The sequence below is a fragment of the Rhinolophus sinicus genome, linkage group LG11 (genome assembly GCF_036562045.2).
Source record: "Rhinolophus sinicus isolate RSC01 linkage group LG11, ASM3656204v1, whole genome shotgun sequence".
Lineage (NCBI taxonomy): Eukaryota > Metazoa > Chordata > Mammalia > Chiroptera > Rhinolophidae > Rhinolophus > Rhinolophus sinicus.
The window spans coordinates 12,968,840-12,987,091 of record NC_133760.1 but is presented as its reverse complement, the minus strand read 5'-3'; the positions used below and the strand labels follow the sequence as shown (position 1 = coordinate 12,987,091).

Here is an 18,252-nt window from a genome sequence, read left to right as displayed (position 1 = left end):
AAGGAACAGCAAACAAGATGGGGGAGGGGTATAGCTAATTGCTTTCTGGGATTGAGACCTTTCTGCTAGCTTTAGTGCTTTAGAATAATCATTGCTAATGTGTTTAATCCTCTTAACCCAAGGAAGTGTTTGCTATTATCCCCATTTCATAGCTGGGGAAACTGTGGTGGGGCAAGTTAAGTCCTTGGCCAAATTGCTATACTGCTTAGAATATCTTAAGGCCTGCCATCTTAGCAGCTTAGGCAAAGAAGGAGGATTTAACCAGAGGGGCCCAGAGAAACAAAGCAAGGTCTCAGGAAGGACTGTGTACCAGTCAGTTATTTGGTTGCCCATAACAGAAACACCAACTCAAACAGGCATAAACCCCTGGGGGAAAGACTGGCTCACATGACCGGAAAGCTCAGAGGTGTGGCGAGCTTCTGGGCTTGTTGATCCAGGAGCTCAGAGCAATCACCAGTGACCCACTTTCTTTCTGTCCCTTCATTCTTCCTTTGATGTCCGTGTCATCCATCTCAAACCTGGCTCCCCTGGAGCTTGCAGACTGGCAGCCTGCACTGGTCCAGGTTTATGTCTCCTCCTCCCTGGCCTGAGAGATAGAGAGGGTATCTGTCCCCCAACTGTGGTGCAAGGCTTCAGAGTTCCTCTCAGATCAGCTAGCACAGGTCATGTGACCTCCCGTGAGCCAATCACTGGCAAGGATAACTAATGAGCTGGTTGCTCCTACCCAAAACCACTCATAGGGGAAGGGCGGAATGGGAGCTGGGAAGCAGCCAACCTGTGGATTGGAACCAGAACACAAATGCCACTGTCAAGATTCCCTTCCTCACTGCTTCCCCCCACATCTGCTTTATTCATTCTGTCATATGCATCATCTCTCTACCTCTCTCTTGACTTGGTGGGATACCTGGCCATCCACAGACCAAGCAGTACAGCTCCCAAAGGGAAGAGCCCTGGGCTCCTCCAGTCCCGACCCAAAATAATCCCAGGGAGGGAAGATGTCTCCCTTTGGACTTATTAACCAGAGCCAGGGAAGGGATTCCTGAGACAGGTCCCCCTGAGTTCAGGTGCCATCCCCGGCCCAGTTAGCTGTCGGCAGTCAGGGAGGGATGAGGTCGGTGTTCCCTCTGTTGCCTCCAGGGTGCCTGCTGTATCCTCTTTGCAAGGACTCTGAGCTGGGAGTCATTTAAGCAAGACCCCTAAGGACAGTGAATGGGCAGCACTTCACCACAGTGACACTGAAACCTCATTTTACTTCTGAGCTACTAGAGGATGAGGGTGCTTTGTGCATTATCCATGTTCCCAGAGCAGTCCCCTACGGAAAGGTCACGCCACCAGGCCCAGCATGCCGTGTTCCCTGCCTGCCGCCTACCCCCAGCCTCATCCTGTACGTCCCTCTTCTCTGCCCTCCAGCCACCTGGCCTTCTTTCAGTTCCTTCAACATATGCCATTTGTCCCCTATCCCTGGCGTGCTTCCTCTTCTCCCTGTCATCCCTCTCAGTCCCCCACCCCCCACCCCGTTCTGGCCTGCCCACGCTGGCTTCGCTTTTGGATCTCTCCTTAAACATCACTTAAACATCTCCCCAAACCCCCATCCTTCTTCCCGAACTACTCAGCTTAAGATACTCAGGGCCTTTCATCCTCACACGGATGTCAGCTCCATAAAGGCAGGGACCGCGTTTGTCTTGTTCAAGGTGTAACCCCTTCCACCAAATCTGTGCCTGACTAAACTTTGCTGAGGAAATGAGCTCAGTGATAGCAGTAATATAATAAAAATGGCTGTCTTTTGAGTGGCTTCTTCACGATAGGCGTGTACCAAGCGTTTTTACATAACAGAACCTTGAAATGATTACTCCTGTTTAACAGAATATAATAATGATGGCAGTAATTTATTGAGCAGTGAGTGCCAGCTATTGTTCTGAGTCCCTTACCTGTGTCATGTTGTTGCATCCTTCTGAGTCCAGTATTGCTGTCACCCCGACTTCACGGTTGAGGAAGATGGCACATAGTGAACATGGTGACAGGATGTGGGGCTTCAGTCCTCTTACAGCCTGGGGCCTGGGGAGGAAAAGAGAGGGGACCGGGCAAGAGAGGTAGGAGGGCTTTGAACACTGGCATGAGATGTCTTTCCGGGGAAATGACGTGTCCGCCCCCTGCCATGGGCGGCCTCTGTAGAAATAGGAAATACCCCTAAGACACATAAAAAGATATTCGACATCGTGCATAATAAGAGAAATGCCATTCAAATCACGCTGAGAAAATAGTTTTTACCTCTCAGAAGGGCTCGAGCAAAGGGTGAGAGCCGCAGTGGTGGGGAGTGCAGGCTTGTCCTGCGCTGCTGGGAGGGAAAGTGGGACTGTCCCTTTGGAGGGGGCGTTGGCAGTATCTGTCAGTGTGACCCTTGCACACTCCCTTCCTTTGCCTCAGCAGTTCCACTTCTGGGAATTTTTTCCTACAGATGTTCCCAAGTGTGAGACGTGATCTGTGCAAGGTGGCCAATTAGGGCACTGTTTGTCAGAGCAAAAGATGGGAGCTGTCCTATGTGTCCATTAGTAGGGGACAGGATGAATCAGTCAGATGGTCTGTGCAGTGCAACACGGCAGCGAAGAAGGCGGAATAAGGTCCTGACAGGGAGCACCATCCACGTCTGGGGTGCACTCACTGCCGAGTATGAAAAGGGAAAGAAAAAGCAACACCTTTTATTAGAGTACTTCTCAGCTACACGGGGCGTGTTGGAATCTGGGGAAGATTCCAAACCCAGGCAGCCCAGAAGCATTCTTAATGATCAGACTAGATCACCTTAGGTTTCCATAGCAGACACTGTGTTCTTGGCAATATGCGTGTGTATATATTGTATATACAGACATAGCCAAAATTGTGTACGTGTGTGTGTGTGTGTGTGTGTGTGTGTGTGTAATTTTACTATTTTATCGAGGTCTCTGCTTGAATGGTTGAAACACCGCCTCACAGAGGCCTTCCTGAGCACCTTGTCTGAAATGGCCTTCCTTGTCTCTTTCTGTCCCCTGCTTTGTTTTTCTTCATAGCACTTGTCATTGTGGGACATTGTGTTTGCTTTTCGCGCTGTCCTCCTTAGCATGTGAGCTCTGAGGGCAGGGATTTGTCTGTTTCATTTCTTGCTCTATCTCAGCATCTAGAGCAGCGTCTGGCCTGTAGTAGTTGCTCAATGAGTAGGCGCTGAATGAATGTGAATGAGCCTGAATAGTGACTGTTGTCCCCATGTTCAGGATGTGGAACCGAGTTCCCTAGAAGCCTTGCCCTCCTTGCATGGCTCATTGAAGGGTCCACTGCTATTCTGGTGGCTGGGGGTTGAGTGGAGAGAGGCAAGAAATCGCCCCAACTCCCTTTTCTGCTGTTAGAATTCTTCCTTTACTCACATTTCCTGGAGAGAGGTGGATACAGGCTGGGGTCTCTTGTGAGGGGGCGTCTGCCTGTGAAGCACTGAGATACGTGTCCGTACCGTGCACATTCCATGCCGATGCCTTCAGCATCTGTGGCCCATCGCCTTCCTCTCTCTGGTTTGGATGATGCTGTTCTGGGCAGTTATTCCATGAAGAATAGGTAGAGGGAGAAAGAAACTTCCGTTCTGAAGACCTCTCTCCCCTGGAGGACCCTTCACTTTGGCCCCATGTTTAATATTATTAGAGTCCAAGGGACATCCTCAGATTTGAGGAGCTGAGAGTGTCACTTTTGATTTCTTCAGTATTTCAGTCATCGGAACAGCTTTGCTAAGATCATTTAGTACTACCTCTGTGCCAGCACTTCGCCAATCACTTGATTCCTGTACCTCTTTTATCCCTCCCAACAGCCCTGTGGAGGGTGGAAATTACTCTCCCCCACCCCCTCCCACTTTACTGATAAGGAAGCTTGGAACTCAGAAAGGTCTAGTAATGAGTCATGGGTCGCACAGCTGCGAAGAGGCAGAGCTGTGATTTGATTCTGGCTCTAGCTGACCACCAAGATGGCGCTCTCCCGGCTCTGTGGCCTGCTTCCCCATCTGCTTTTGGGATTCTCCCAGTGGCCAGTGGACGAGTAACTGTTTTCCTACAATGTGATGTGGATTGTTCATCATGTTGCAAAGCCCTGTGAGCCAGCATGACACCTTGATGGATTGGAGGAAGTGGGTGGGGAGCCTTCTGCTTGTTTATTTCTCATAGACACTCGGCACACAAATGACCAAACTTCTGTTTCTTGTCGAGACTGGTTTCCATCTTGGGCAGAGGAGAGGGTTGGTTAGGGCCAGAGGAACCCGATCAGATCCATCCCTCCTCTGCTGAGAAGCCTCCCATGGCTCCAGCTTACCCTGAGTAAAAGCCAGAGTCCTCACTGTGGCTGACCAGGCACCACACGATCTGCCCCCGTTAACTGTGACTTCTCTCTTACCCTGCTCCAGGCTCAGGGACCTCCTCGGTGCTCCACAGACATTTGGGTATGTCCCTGCCTCAGGGTCCCTGCACTGGCTCTTGCTGCTGCTACTAGGAAAGCTTTTCTCTCATGGCCACGTGGTTCCCTCCCGTCCTTCAAGCCTTTGGTCACGTGTTGCCATCTCAGGGGTGTCCCCATTTACCGTCTCTGTTTTCCTGTGTCGCACTTACCTAACGTGTCTTTTACTTATTTTGTTTATTGCTCATCTTCCCCGTTAGAATCCGCTTGTGTTCTGTTCACCTGCATCCCTAGCCACTATTATCACAAAACGTTCCCCCGGATTCTCAGTGCCTAGAACAGTGCCTGCCACCAAATAGGAACTCAGTAAACATTTCTTGAAAGAATGAATGAGTTCCCTGTGCAGAATGGCCCAATCTTGTCATTATTGTGCTGGGGGAGGAAATGTGTTTGTGGATGGGGAGGGAGGGGGCGCCCCATCCCACTCATTGAGCCTCAGTGAGCCCTTCCCATGTGCCAGGCTACAGCTCTGGGCTCCAGACACCAAGGTAAATAAGCCCTGGTTCTGAAGCCATGGAGGGCGGGGGCATCTGCTGAGTAGAGCCAAGATCCTGCATGCATGGCTTAGCTGCAAGGGAGACTGTGAGAGTCAATTCCTGGCTTTTGTAATATTTCACTATTACAAAGCGGTGGGGTCCCGCCTCCCAGCAAGGCTCATAGGCGGGAAATTTTCAAATCATAGGAAGGACTATGGGCAGCCAAACTGTTTCGTTCTTTAAACATTGCATTAAATTGTAATATACATGCAGGAAATGGCACGGGCACATATCAGAAGTGTGCAGCTAGATGAACTTTTACCAACTGAACACACTCATGTAACCAGCTCTAAAAACAACATTTCTAGCTCCCAGAAGTTCCTTCCAGTCGCTCCTCTCTTCCAAGGAAAACCCCTCTCTTGACGTCTCTCATCTGACTTTGAGCTTTCTGTACCTGCAGTCATACTTGATGTAAATGCTCCTTTGCGTCTGGCCTTTCTGTTCAACATTATGTCTGTGAGATGTCCGTGGCATTGTGCGCAGATTTTATGCCTCCTCACTGCTGTGTACGAGTGCAGTCACAGGGAGACCTGACTGGCAGGAAGAAGCCAGCCCTGAGAATAGCGAGGGCAAAATGTACAAAGACGCTGGGGTAGGATTAAGTTTAGAAGGGAAAGAAGGCCAGTGGGGTGGGAGCAATTGGACGATGGGTGAAGTGGGAGAAAATGAGGTTTGAGAGGTGCTGAGATGTTGAGCAGGAAAGCAGTCTCATGTCATCCCATCTAACTTGATCCGTCGGGCTGGGTGTGAAGGATAGAATCTAGAAGTGAAGAGTGGACTCCGGGAGACCAATGGGGGATCTGTTGGAGCTGTTCAGGTGAAAGATGATGGCTGTAGGAGGGGAAAGGAAATGGATTCAGGATATATTTTGGAGGTAGTGGCAACTGGGCTTGGAGGGTAAGGGGAGGAGAGACATGAAGGGCTCCGCTGAGTATCTGCCTCAGTTGGTTGGCCCACCTCTGCTGGGGGCAGTCACGTCGTCTCTCCTCCCCTTTGCTGCCCTCACAGAGGCTGCCAGCCAACACCCACGTGCACACAGCCTTGCTGAGCTGAGTCTTGAGGCACCAAGGGCAAGGGCATTCCAGGTAGAGGAAACCATTCAAGCTAAATAAAGCTGGGGCCTCCTCTGTACTGAGCTCAGCTCAGGCTGGAGCGTGGGCTGCAAAAGTGGGTAGCCCATGACCTGCATCTACCGCCTGAACGGTGTGGACTTGCTGCCGATTTTGAGTCGTTGGCTCGTGCTCTCCCATTCCCCACCTTCTCCCAAGCTGCTTTCTCATCCCGCCATGTTCAGTCCCCTCCCCTTCGCGGTTAGTCCAGAACTGCAGCCAGCTGTTGGAGTTGCCACTGAACTCAGGGCCTTCGCTGTCTGCACACTAGGTCAGCTTTGTCTTCCTGTCGCAGGAGTCACAGTGGGGCTTGAAAGCAGTGACTGGCGAGGCATTTAGTTCTGGGCCAGGCGTGGAAGGTGACTGGCCTGTAGGAAGTGAACGAGAAGGCCTCTTGTTTGTATGAGCCTGACTCCTCTGTGGTCTTTGTCCCCTGGTCCCTCCTGGTTCTCATCTCTGACCTTGTTCTTGAGAGTTTAGGTCCCACGGGCAGCAGCAGCTGCTGCAGGCCTCCCTGAGAGGCTTTGGGCATTTAGGGGACTCTAGGCCACTAGCTAGTGAGGGCAGCGCCGCCAACATGCGTTTAAAACAGTGTGTCCTGCGGGCATGTGAGGGGAGAGAGCCCCTGCGCCTGTCTCTTTCTGCCATCCGTGCCCTCAGGTCCCTGAAGAAGACCTGGCTCCCACCCTTGCTTGGGTTTCTCTCTTGTGCTGCTGGGAGGGGCCAGCTAGGCTGACTTATCCAAATGAGCGAATCTGGGAGTTGCCTTCTGCCTGCCCAAGGGCTGTAGAATAGGAGGAATCATGGCTCACGAGCAGGTAAAATTTGACATGTTGCAGCTCGTACCAGGTCAATAAAGGGGGTTGGGGGATGGAGGAGAGACAACCTTGAAGGAGAAAAATATAGGGCATTAATGAGCTCAACTCAGTAGTCTCCCAAGTTGCTGGAGGACATGCGAATCACTGCAACCTTTTTAGAAGACAGCCTGGAAAAATTAGTTATTTATTTAGTTTGGAATGAGCAGTACATGCCCATGATAAAACATTCAGACGGCACACACACAAAAAATAGATGTACGAGGGAAAGTAAGTCTCCCTTATCCATTGTCACCCAGCTCTCCTCCCGTGGGAACACCCACTTCAGATGTGTTCTTCCAGAGATACTCAATACAAAAAAGAACACATTACACATACAGTTCTATACTTTGATCTTGGAAACCATTGTATACTGTAACTATGTAATATTCCATAAATAGTCTTTGATGCAGCACTGCAAAAAGGGCCCCAGTATAGAAGGATGTTCATTGTGGCATTGTTTGCAGGGGCAAAACAAAAACAAACCCTGAACATAAAATGAATGCCTATTCTTCAGGGAGTGATGAAGTAGAGTATGGCGTCCATACCATGGAGTATCAGCTGCTAAAAAGAGTGGGTATGAGCATTGGTAGTTGATTGGGAGGCATTTCTGTGTTGTGTTTAAGAGAAAGCAAGATTCAGAGATGTAAATATGATACGATCTGTTCATGTAAAACACAATGACAAAGGCTATGTCTTCGTGTTGTGATTGAGTGACGGGTGTCCATGGAATGGGGACTCGTTCTCTTCCACACCACGTGGCCTGCTTAGCCTGGCATTCTGTCTGGGAGACTTTGTAGTGTTGCCAGTTTTGGTAGAAGCAAATTTCACAGGTTGGACAGGATCCGTGGGAGGGTACTCCATCCCACGAGTGGAGAGCCATGGCGGTGGTGTTGGTAAGTGGCCATCTGGATCTCTGTTGAGAAGTAACTTCTAAGTGACCGTGACAAGCAGTTTGACCTACTTCCCCACTGTTTGGTAGAATGAAATAAGCACAGAGTTCCGTCAGCTGTGGGAAGCTTGCAGTGCCTCCAAGTCTGCCACTTGTGAGGATGACACAGAGGAATTACAGAAACGCTGAGGTCAAGGCATCAGGTCCCTGGCTGTGTTCCAGATGAAGCTTCAAGGGTCAGGCAGCGCAGGCATCAACTTCCCTTGTGCCCACCCCAATCCCCGCACGCAGAGTCACCCAGTGGAGCCTTGTTGCTGGGGACAGTGGGCCTGGAAGGCAGGCTCTCGGTGGACTCATCCCCACAGGACCGTTGCACCATACAGCTCCAAGGGCACTGTTTGCACTTGGTCTGTGACCGTGGTGGCCCTCTCTAGTTCCAGGGTAAGGATGCATTCCTCCAGGGTTCTGGTGTTCCTCTCAGAATGGATGTGGCTGTCAGTGGGCTGGGGCTCAGGACCCCTTTGGGTCATAACCTGTCTCTTGCTGGGCTTCAACTTTGGTGGATGTTCTTGAAGGGAAAGATATAAGGATCAAATTGACCTCCCTGACTAAACCGCTTTTACTCGTAGTGCTTGACTCTCCCATCCCCCTCCCTGCCCCCACCAGAAAGAAAGATGACACTTCCTGTCTCTGGAGCCCCCTGTCTTGCTGTCTCTCCTCTCCTACAGGTTCATCAGAAGAGACAGCTCACTTCTCACTCGCTTCTCTATTCCGCTGACCCCCTCAGAGAAGGAAGGACCTGGTTGTTAACTGACTCAGCAGCTCTGTCTTGCTTAGGGTGTGTGTATATACAGAGGATGCCAAAAACATGTACACATATTTTAAGAAAGGAAAACTGTATTAAAATTGTAGTACTCAATATATACCGATAACAAAAGATGAATACAAATCACGTTTGACTTCTCCAATGACAAGAGGTGCTCAAAGTGGTTACCATCAGCGTCCAGACACTTCTGATTACAGCGAACTACTGCTTGAGCAACATTGACCAAAGTGTCCATTTGTGTACATTTTTTTGGCACCCCCAGTATATAAAAGAATAACCCTCAGGTTTCTGGTTTGAGCACATGGGTAATTGATGATGTCTAGTGGACCACTCTCTACCAGTGGATAGAAGAGAAACAGGTATAGGTAAGGATATTATGTTCAGATAGATAGATAGATAGATAGATAGATAGATAGATAGATAGATAGATAGATAGATATTATGTTTAGATAGATATACAGATATACCTTGTTTCCCTGAAAATAAGACCTAGCTGGACAATCACCTTTAATGCGTCTTTTGGAGCAAAAATTAATGTAAGACCCAGTCTTATTTTACTATAATATAAGACCTGGTTAATATAGTATAATATAATATAAAATATAATATAATATACCGGGGCTTATATTATTTTTGCTCCAAAAGATGCATTAGAGCTGATTGTCTGGCTAGGTCTTATTTTTGGGGAAACAGGGTAGGTATAGGTATAGATATATAGGTATAGGGGTGTGTGTGTGTGTGTGTGTGTGTGTGTGCGCGCGCGCGCGCATGCAGGGAGGGAGAGAGAATTCACATCTTTATTGAAAACACAAAAATGTGCCCTACAAAAATACGGGCAGTGACTTTGTTCATTTATTCAGTTCGTTTACAGGCATTTGGTTGCTCTCGTTGTTCTGGGCACAGTTTGATTCTAGCAGAAAACCACTTTGGGAAAAACTCATGAGACCATGTGAAGAACATTCTTGAATATCCCTTTTCTGCTCACACCCCATCGCCAATCCATCAGGAAGGCCATTTGTCCTTGATCTGAAAGAGATCTTCACATGCCTTCTCCTTCTGATTCCGCTGTCCTCACCCTGGTCCCAGCCCCCACCACCTCTCCTTGGATATCACAGCAGCCACCTCACTCTTCTCCCTGCTTCTTTGAAACCCCCACCCCCCGCACCTCCGACAGTCTCTATGCAGCAGCAGCCAGAGGAATCTTTCAAAAATGTAAATCGAAACACATCATTCTCTGCTTCCCATCATCCTTAGACTGAAAGTCACATGGCTGACGGTAGCGCAACCTCCTTCCCCGCAGCCATCCAGCCACATGGGCTTCCTGTGACTTCTTTTGAACAGACACATGCATCCTCCTCCATCTCCTGGAATACTCTTTTTTTTTTTTAACTTTCATTAGAGACTTTATTACCAATCCAGTAATTCAGTTCGATAGCCCTTTGAATGCCTTTTAATTGAGATACAATTCACATGTGGTAAAACTTACCCTTTCAAAGAGTACAACTCAGAGCGTTTGGTGTACTTCCAGGAGGTGCAACCATCACTAGTATATAACTCTAGTGCATTTTCATCGGCCCCAGAAGAAGCCCTGTAACCATTAGCAATCTCTCCCCCAGTTCCCGCTTCCTCCCAGCCCCTGGCAACCACTGATGATGTACTTTCTGTCTCTCTGGGTTTGCCTGTTTGTACATTTCACATAAGTGAATCCCACAGCGTGTGCACAGTCTGTTGTGACTGGCTTCTTTCTCTCAGCACAGTGTTCTCAGTCTTCATCCATGTTGTACATGAATCGGAACTTCGCTCTTTTTAGGGATGAATAATATTCCCTTGTGTGGATGTACCATGTCTTGTTTATCCATTCTGCAGTTGGTGGACATTCTGGGCTATTCTTACTCCCATTTCCCATTTTTCACATGGCTTCTTTCTCCTGTCTCTTTAACTTCTGGGTTTTCTGTATGCACTCCTCACCATTTGTACTTATATGTGTATTTGTTTGCCTGTTTGTTTGTTTTCTCTCCCCTGTTCTGGACTGTCAGCTTTGTAAGGTCAGGCACGCTGTCTGCTTTTGTTCACCATATCTAGTCCCTCCCGCACACGTGCTTAATAATTGCTGAATGAATGACTCAGTGTATCTGATACAGTTCTCATTTTACCTCCTCCTAAGGCAAAAGGATTATATCCCCAATCTGGGAAATTCTGTGTCTAGCTTTCTACCTGGTGTTGAGGAAAGAGCAAGGGTCCTAAGGCATGAGGACACTTAAATTGGTGGCAAGTTACTGGAAAGATTTCTCTGGTGTAGAATGCTGCCCCATTGGTCCTCTGCTGTGTAAGACCACAGTATTATTTGAAAGTACATTTGGCTGCCAATAGCTGAGAAAGGGAAGAAGGGCTACTGGGTGGGCAGCGAGCATCCAGTAGGTCCATTTCCCATGGGCAGCACCCTGAGCCATGGCAGGCAGCTTCTGCTCACTGGCCTGGCCCTTCAAGCCTCCCTCCTTCCCTAAGTGGACTGAATCAGGGCAGTGCCTTTCTCTGTCTGGTTCACCAGAGGGTGGATTTTGATTCTTCTCAAGGGCCTTCAGTCCAGTAAACTCACTGTGTTGCCAGCAATAAAAACAATGGTAGCTCACCTTTATTGAACACTTATTACGTGATAGGTCCTGCTCTAAACATTTTTCATGGAGGAATTTCCTTAATCCTCGTAGCACCCCTATTCTTATCCCTGTTTTATAGATGAGGAAACCGAGGCACAGAGAGGTTAAGTAACCATAGACGTTCTCACTGTTAATAATGTTGTTTTCTTCATTCTTCCCTTTCAATATGTTATGAATAAGAGAATTAAAAAATAAACCTGACCTATTTAGGTACATTGACCACTATTCTGTCTTTCATTTGATTAGCTAGGATCTGGAGAGTGCTTTGTGGTAAAGCATCCAGCAGTCAAAACCGCAGTGATGAGCTGTTTTTATAGGAGTGCAGGAAGGGGCTTAATGGTTGGCCTGTCTAGCAAATGCCTGGTGACAGGAGGAAAAAGGATCCACAAGCTATGCAGGATTTCCCCAGCCAGGCAGCCTGGGGCCAGTGGACTGGGCTTGGCCTTTAAAATCACACACTCCCTGGCTGCTCTTAGAAGTCTGGGGGGATCCCAGTCCAGCTCCTCTGAGAATTAATTCAGGCCCCGAGTCATCTCTAGGTACCCCTGATCAGCCATGCGTGGTGGACATCTTCCCAAAGATTGCCCGAAGTTCATCTCTGAGTCCAGTCTTTTTGAGACACCTTCAGATCCATGTTACCCGCTGTTTTCAGACTCTCCAGGGTCACGGCACAGCGTGTGTCTGCTGGAGCCCGACTGTAGCAGGTGCAGTTAGGAGTGCGCTCAGCTGCAAGGATCAATACCCCAGTGGCAATGTCTCTTCAACACCTAGGAGGTTGTTTGTGTCATAGAACTGGCGGGAGAGGATGTGGCTCCGTGGCTTGTCAGAGTTAACGCCAGCGCTGCTCTGACTCTGGCCCCCTCATGGCCACAAGATAGACGGCTGTTGGACCTTCCCCAGGAGGCCAGGATACCCCAAGAGTTCAGCCCTTCTGTTCTGCCAGAGTAGTGTCCTGGGGACAAGAGGGACCCTCTCAAATCCAGCTATTACACCCACATTCCAAGCTGGAAAACGGAAGCCTGGGGAAGAGACGACAGACTGTGTGATGAATCTGACCCTTTGTGTGAGGAGAGCAAACACTCACAATCCCTGAGTGAGAAATCTTTGCCTGCCTCAACATGAAGATACGTTCCTGTGTGACCTTCTAGACACACGGGTTTTTCCTTTTGCGTTTGGGTCTTTCTTTGATCCATCTGAAATTGATTTCTGAATGTAGAGTCAGATAGGTCTCAAGGCTGAACCCATACTCTTCTAGCTGCTGTGTTTGGGAGGTGGCATTGTTGGTGGTGCTGGAGCCAGGTCCCTGGGCTCACATCCCTCTTAGCTGTGCCACCTGTTCGCTGCGTGTGATCTCGAGCGAGTTGCCTCGCTGTGCCTCATGTTGTGGTCTGTTGACGGGGGGGGGGGGGGGGGAAGGGGGTGCTCGTAGACCCCATATCACAGGGTTGGTGTGAGGGTTAAATGAGCCGATAGTTCTGAAAACTGAAAACAGTGCCTGGTATGTAGTAAAATCAAAGCAAAACCCTCAGGTTACCTGTCAGAATGAGAACTTATTTGCAATGCCACATAGGTCTGGGAACTGGACAGGGAATCCCACACCCGTCAGTGTTGACCGTGAAGCGTGTCAATGAGGTTACTGTCTCTTCCTCTTTACAAGAAATTGCCAGCTGTTCTCTCAAAATGTCTGTTCCAGAATACGCTCCCACCCGCAGTGACTGAGAGTTCCCCTCACTGCACAACTCCAGCACTGTTGGTGGTGTCAGAATGACATTTTAGCCAGTCTGCTGTGCCTGAAACAGTCACGATTGTTGCTTTCCTGGAGCAGTTTCTCTGCGGAGGTCTGTCCTGAGCCGCTCTGCCACCGAGTTACTTGGGCTGGGCTGGAGGCAGGACAGTTACCAGCCCCCTGGCATTGCTCAGTGAAGTCCTTCAAGCCCTGTATCACGATGCTTATCTTTGGGGTTAGGGAGTGGGGACAGGATGTGAGCCCCTGGAAGTCAGTCACCCAACCTTAGTCATACTCTGGACTGAATCAATCAATCAGTGAAAGAACGAGGGCTAAATCGTCGGTGTGTATTATTAATAGAATATAGGTCATAAGAGAAAATGTGATTAATTGCAAGATGATCTCAGCAGCTGCCATATGTACAGAGGTCAAGGGCCTAGATTTTCCCAAGGCAAAGTCCTTTCTTCACCTAGCAGCTTTTCCTTGTTGGCAGGTGGGTCGAGGCAGTTGAATGACAGATATTTTCCTGAGTCACTATTTTGAAGACAGGATAGGGGTGGGTGTAATGGAATCTTCTCTAATTGAAAAACATTTGAACCATGTCATTTGTATGTAAGTCCTTGATGCTCCAATATGAGGCTCTGGTAAAATCTAGAAAGGAGAATGCAACTTAAGGCAGAAGGCCCCAATGGGTGGGTGTGGTTCTCCTTTACCTCAGATCTCAGTGCCGGGATCAGCTACTCACACGGAGGAGAAAGGCCTGGCTGCCCCCATCAGCACTTGGTCAGGAGGGTACGTGTGGCCAGGACTTCTTAGAGGTTGGGTGAACACTGCCCAGGCTGTTTGTCCTGCTCCAAGGCAGAAAGCAGAAAGAGCCCGCTGCCCCCTCTGGGCACAGGGAGAGAAAAGAGCTGGTAGGCCCAGCTTTGGGGGCTAATAACTTGCCCACTGGGCAAGCAGGTGCCAGCAACAGTCACAGTCTCTGACTGGTCAGATTAGCCACCCGCTTCTGACTTGGTGTTTGGGGAGGACCACGTAAAGGAGAGTGGCGAGGTGTGTGCGTGGGTGAGCCTTTCCATATGAGTGAGTAGATGGAAGTACAAGGGAAGATTAGAAATGTCAGGTCCAGAAGTAAGGACAGAAAGGCCCCGGTGCACGGCTGCCTTGGGGTCAAGAGAGCGACACCCCACTGGCGGGCCCCAAGGAAGCACCTTACAGGACCCAGGGGATGATGCCTGCTCCACGGGCTTTCCATGAGGATCAAAACCTCCCAGGATTTTTACATTCCCCACCGTGATTTCCCAACCTTGGATTCCCAACTGCAGATCAAAATAACTGTTTTCCATCCGTGGTTGGTGGGATCCATGGATGGGAAGGCCCAACTATAGAGTTATACGTACACAGAATTTCAACTGTGGTTGTTCAAGGATCAACTGTACTTTGAAATGTAGTAGTAAGAGGTTGGTTTTCCGTATGTTGATTGTGAAGTGATGGAACTTGGTCAGACACTTCCCTGAAAGCGCATTTTATAAAACAGAAAAAAGGAGAGCTGCTGTAGGTAAATGGGAGTGTGGGACCTGGAGCTTCACCTACTCCATCCCTGACCCTTTGCAGTTTCCCATGACGACCGTACTCAGTGGAGTTCAAAATGGAACCCCCTGGGGCTGTAGGTAGGCCCCGGCCCCAGACAACTCATTTAAGCATTCTGAACCTCAGACAGTGGACAGATGGGACTAGATCAAGGCATTCTTCACCCAGTTCCTATAGACAGGAGCTTCAGAGGTCTTTGATATCCTTGAAAAATGTATATTGTGTTGTTGTGTGTGTGTTTTTCTGGAGAGACATGACATCGTTTTATTTTGTCAGCTTCTTAGAAGGACCATTTCACCCAAACTTGAAGGATCGCTGTATTGATTTCAGAGGTCCCTGCCAGTTCTAGCAGTCCGTTATTTCTGTTGTAAATGATAGAATCTCCCCAACTCAAACTCGCTTAAACTGCAAAGGGACGTTAATGACTCCAGGACCTGAAAAATCCCAGAGCTGGCCTAACTGGAGTCAGTACTCAGGTATTCTTGTCAGGATTCTGCCCTTCTCCACTTTTGAGCTCTGCCTCTCTCAGCTTTGACTTCATTGTCAGGTGCCCCACTGCCACCTTCCGGGTGACAAAGTAGCCCTCAGCAACCCCTACCTTACATCCCATCCCTTTCCCCCAGTAATTCCAGCAAAATTTCCAGGGTGAGCTCTGATTGGCCCTGCTTGGATCATGTGTTTGTCCCAGAGCCAATCACTGTGGATTAGGGGAGGAGCCATTCAGTCTAGGAGTCACACCAGGATACCCTTTCAACCCCAGGTTCTTTCATTTGGGGTTCTGTTTCTTGATGTAAACCCTGGGAAGTGAGTTGCTCAGCCCTGTGAGTGTAATGTATGTGACAGGTGGGCCAGGGTTGTTGCTCTGGTGGGTGTGCTGGGACTGCGGAGTCAACTCCAAGGGCATCCTCCCTTCTCAGGTGGTGTGAGGAGGATTCTAGGACATCTGGACTCCTGGCTGAATTCCTGGCCCTGTAGCCCACCTTTGCTGCCACTTCCACAATCCCTTGGCATTTTCCTCCGTGATGCGGCCCCTCCCATGTTGGAGGGACCCCAGACTGATGGGCATCACCGCTTCCTCCAGTGGGCAGGAAGCAGATTCCCAGCTCAGAGATGGGGCACCATTGCACGTGGTTGTGGATGTGTCTTTAAAGAGCCATATGCATTACTCTAGAGAAAGAAAAGGGGGGAAGTGAGAGTGGCAGAAAAGCAATTTCCATTGCAATTTAAAAGGCAGCGATTAAAATTTTACAGGAGCTTTGTTGCAGGGGCTTCCTGATATCCCAGGAAGTCTGGTGATAAAAGAAAGTGGTCTGGGTGCTTCTAGTTCCCTCCTGTCCTGCCAAGCATCTTGAAAACCGAAATTGTTAGGGCTTCATAGACAAGCTTAGGGATAGCAACGACCTATGAGGCTGTTTCTGAGTTTTTAAACTGTGTGTTTTTCAGTATTTGCTGTTTCTATGTATAGTAACTGTTTCTAATTTTATTTTATGCTTTCCTAAGTGGCTCGGTAGTGAGCTGTGGGAATCAACATCTGCATTCGCCTCGGCCCTTCTGTGTCAGTTGAGAGTCATTTCGTTGTGTAAACAGATAGAAACCCAGGTCAACAAGCTTACGGATAAGAGGAAATGTATGTTCTTACAACCTGGGACCTTGTACATGTAATGGCTTCAGGCATGGCTGTACCCGGGGCCTCCCAGGTACATAAGGCTGCCAGGACCCTATGTGCTTCTGCCTCCCGGCTCTGCATTTCTCTGTGTTGGTTTTAATCTCATGACTCGGAGGCAGCTCCTGCTGTATATTTAACCATCTTAGCATCCCCAGGGGAAATAATCTCTTTCCCCATAGTCCCAGCACATATCCCGAGACTAGTGTTTATTGGACCTTATCAACCTGGCTTCAATGCGAGGGCCACCCTGAGCAATCTCTGAGTCCAGGGGCAGGGAAGAGGGGGTGCAGTGGCTTTATTAGCCAGGCATGGATTGTGTGCCCCCTTCCCTACCAACCCATGGGTAGAGTCATCGCCACAGGAATTCCATGGGTTGAGTGGGAAAGGTGAGGTTCAGGGGCTAACCCAGAAAGGGAAACGGATGCAGTGTGAGCCCAAACAGCCAATGCTCAGGACCCCTTCCCATCGACGTTCACAGGATCTAAGCCTGCCCCACCACCCCAGTTATCTTCCCTGGGAACACGCTCCACCTTTCCCCTGTCTCAGGTCTAGCTTAGGGGCTCTTAGTCTCAGGACCATGGACCCTTGAAGGGCCCTTGGATGGAGTTTAGAGGATCGTGAATTCAGCTGGGAAAAATTGCATCTTTATTTTCTCTACCAACTAACTGAAATTTAGCATTTTCTTTACTTCTGAATGAGGGCCACATGCTAAGACAGGTGTATTAGCTACACCTGTGACTTTTTCACTGCTAGAAATCACAGATATTTCCATATCACATTATAGTTGTTGCAGATATCGCAATATTATAACACTCATCTGCTTCCAAATTACTATAGTTATTGGACTATTGGACCCACCACTGAGATCTCATAATTTAAAGCATTCATAAAGAAGCACATATATTACTGTATCTCCAATTTGGTTTGTGTTTTACAGATATTTTGATAACCTGAATATAATTGGTTTCCTTTGTAATCCTGTGCATTGTATTTTATACATTTAAAAACATGATTCTGAGAAGAAATCCACACCCTTCTTTACCAGGCTGTCAACAGGGGTCCCTAGCATGAGAAGGATTAAGGACCCCTTTTGACTTCTCCAGGAACCCCGAGGGACAAGATTATTGAAACTGTCCTAATTCCTGGACTCTGGAAAGTTGGCTAGTTGCTTGCAAGGTTTCCTTCCTGGGAGACTTCCTGGAGGAGCTGACTGGCATTTGACCTTGGCCTTGGCATGTGGGTAGCATTTGGACATAGCAGTATTGGGGAAGAGGGTCGGGGAGGCATTGCCAGCCTGCAGTTAGCCCTCTCTTCACTGGACGCCATGACAGCGTCACCTGGCCAGCTAAGTGGTCAGGAGCGGGCTCTGGAGCCAGGCTGCCTGGGTCCATCCCAGCTATAGTATACTTTTGACTGGCTGGGTGCCTCAGCTAGTGGGTTCCTTACCCCCTCTGTGCCTCAGTTTCCTCATCTGTAGCATGGACATAATAATAGTATCTATTTCTTAGGGTTATTGGGAGAGAGATATGAGTCAGCACATGTCTGCTAGGATAGAACCTGGCATATAGGGAGAGAGAGTTGTTATTTAATGGCCATTAAATATAGGAAGGTTCTGGGTTGTCCTCTCAGGTCTCATCTTCCTGACTTAGTGCCTGGCCTGTGAACTGAAAAGGGATGGTGAACTATGCAGACAATGGCTGAAGACATTCATTCGTCCATGAAATATCCATTCAAATATGAACAACTATACTAAATATTCAAAAACATAAATTAATAATGTAAAGTTTCCATGAAATATCCATTCAAATAATGAACAACCATACCAAATATTCAAAAGCATAAATTAATAATGTAAAAGTTACAAGTCAAGACAAGTGCTGTTTCTCTGCCGCTCCTCACAATTGTCTTAAGGAAATGTCCTCCTAATGGCCTACCATCTGC

At 48.6% G+C, this 18,252-nt stretch overlaps 1 protein-coding gene across 10 annotated transcripts in view; it reads left to right on the top strand.

Moving 5' to 3' along the window:
* Positions 1–18,252, top strand: part of SIPA1L3 (signal induced proliferation associated 1 like 3) — a 218,053-nt gene that overhangs the window by 67,561 nt on the left and 132,240 nt on the right. The gene's annotated exons all lie outside the window — the stretch shown is intronic.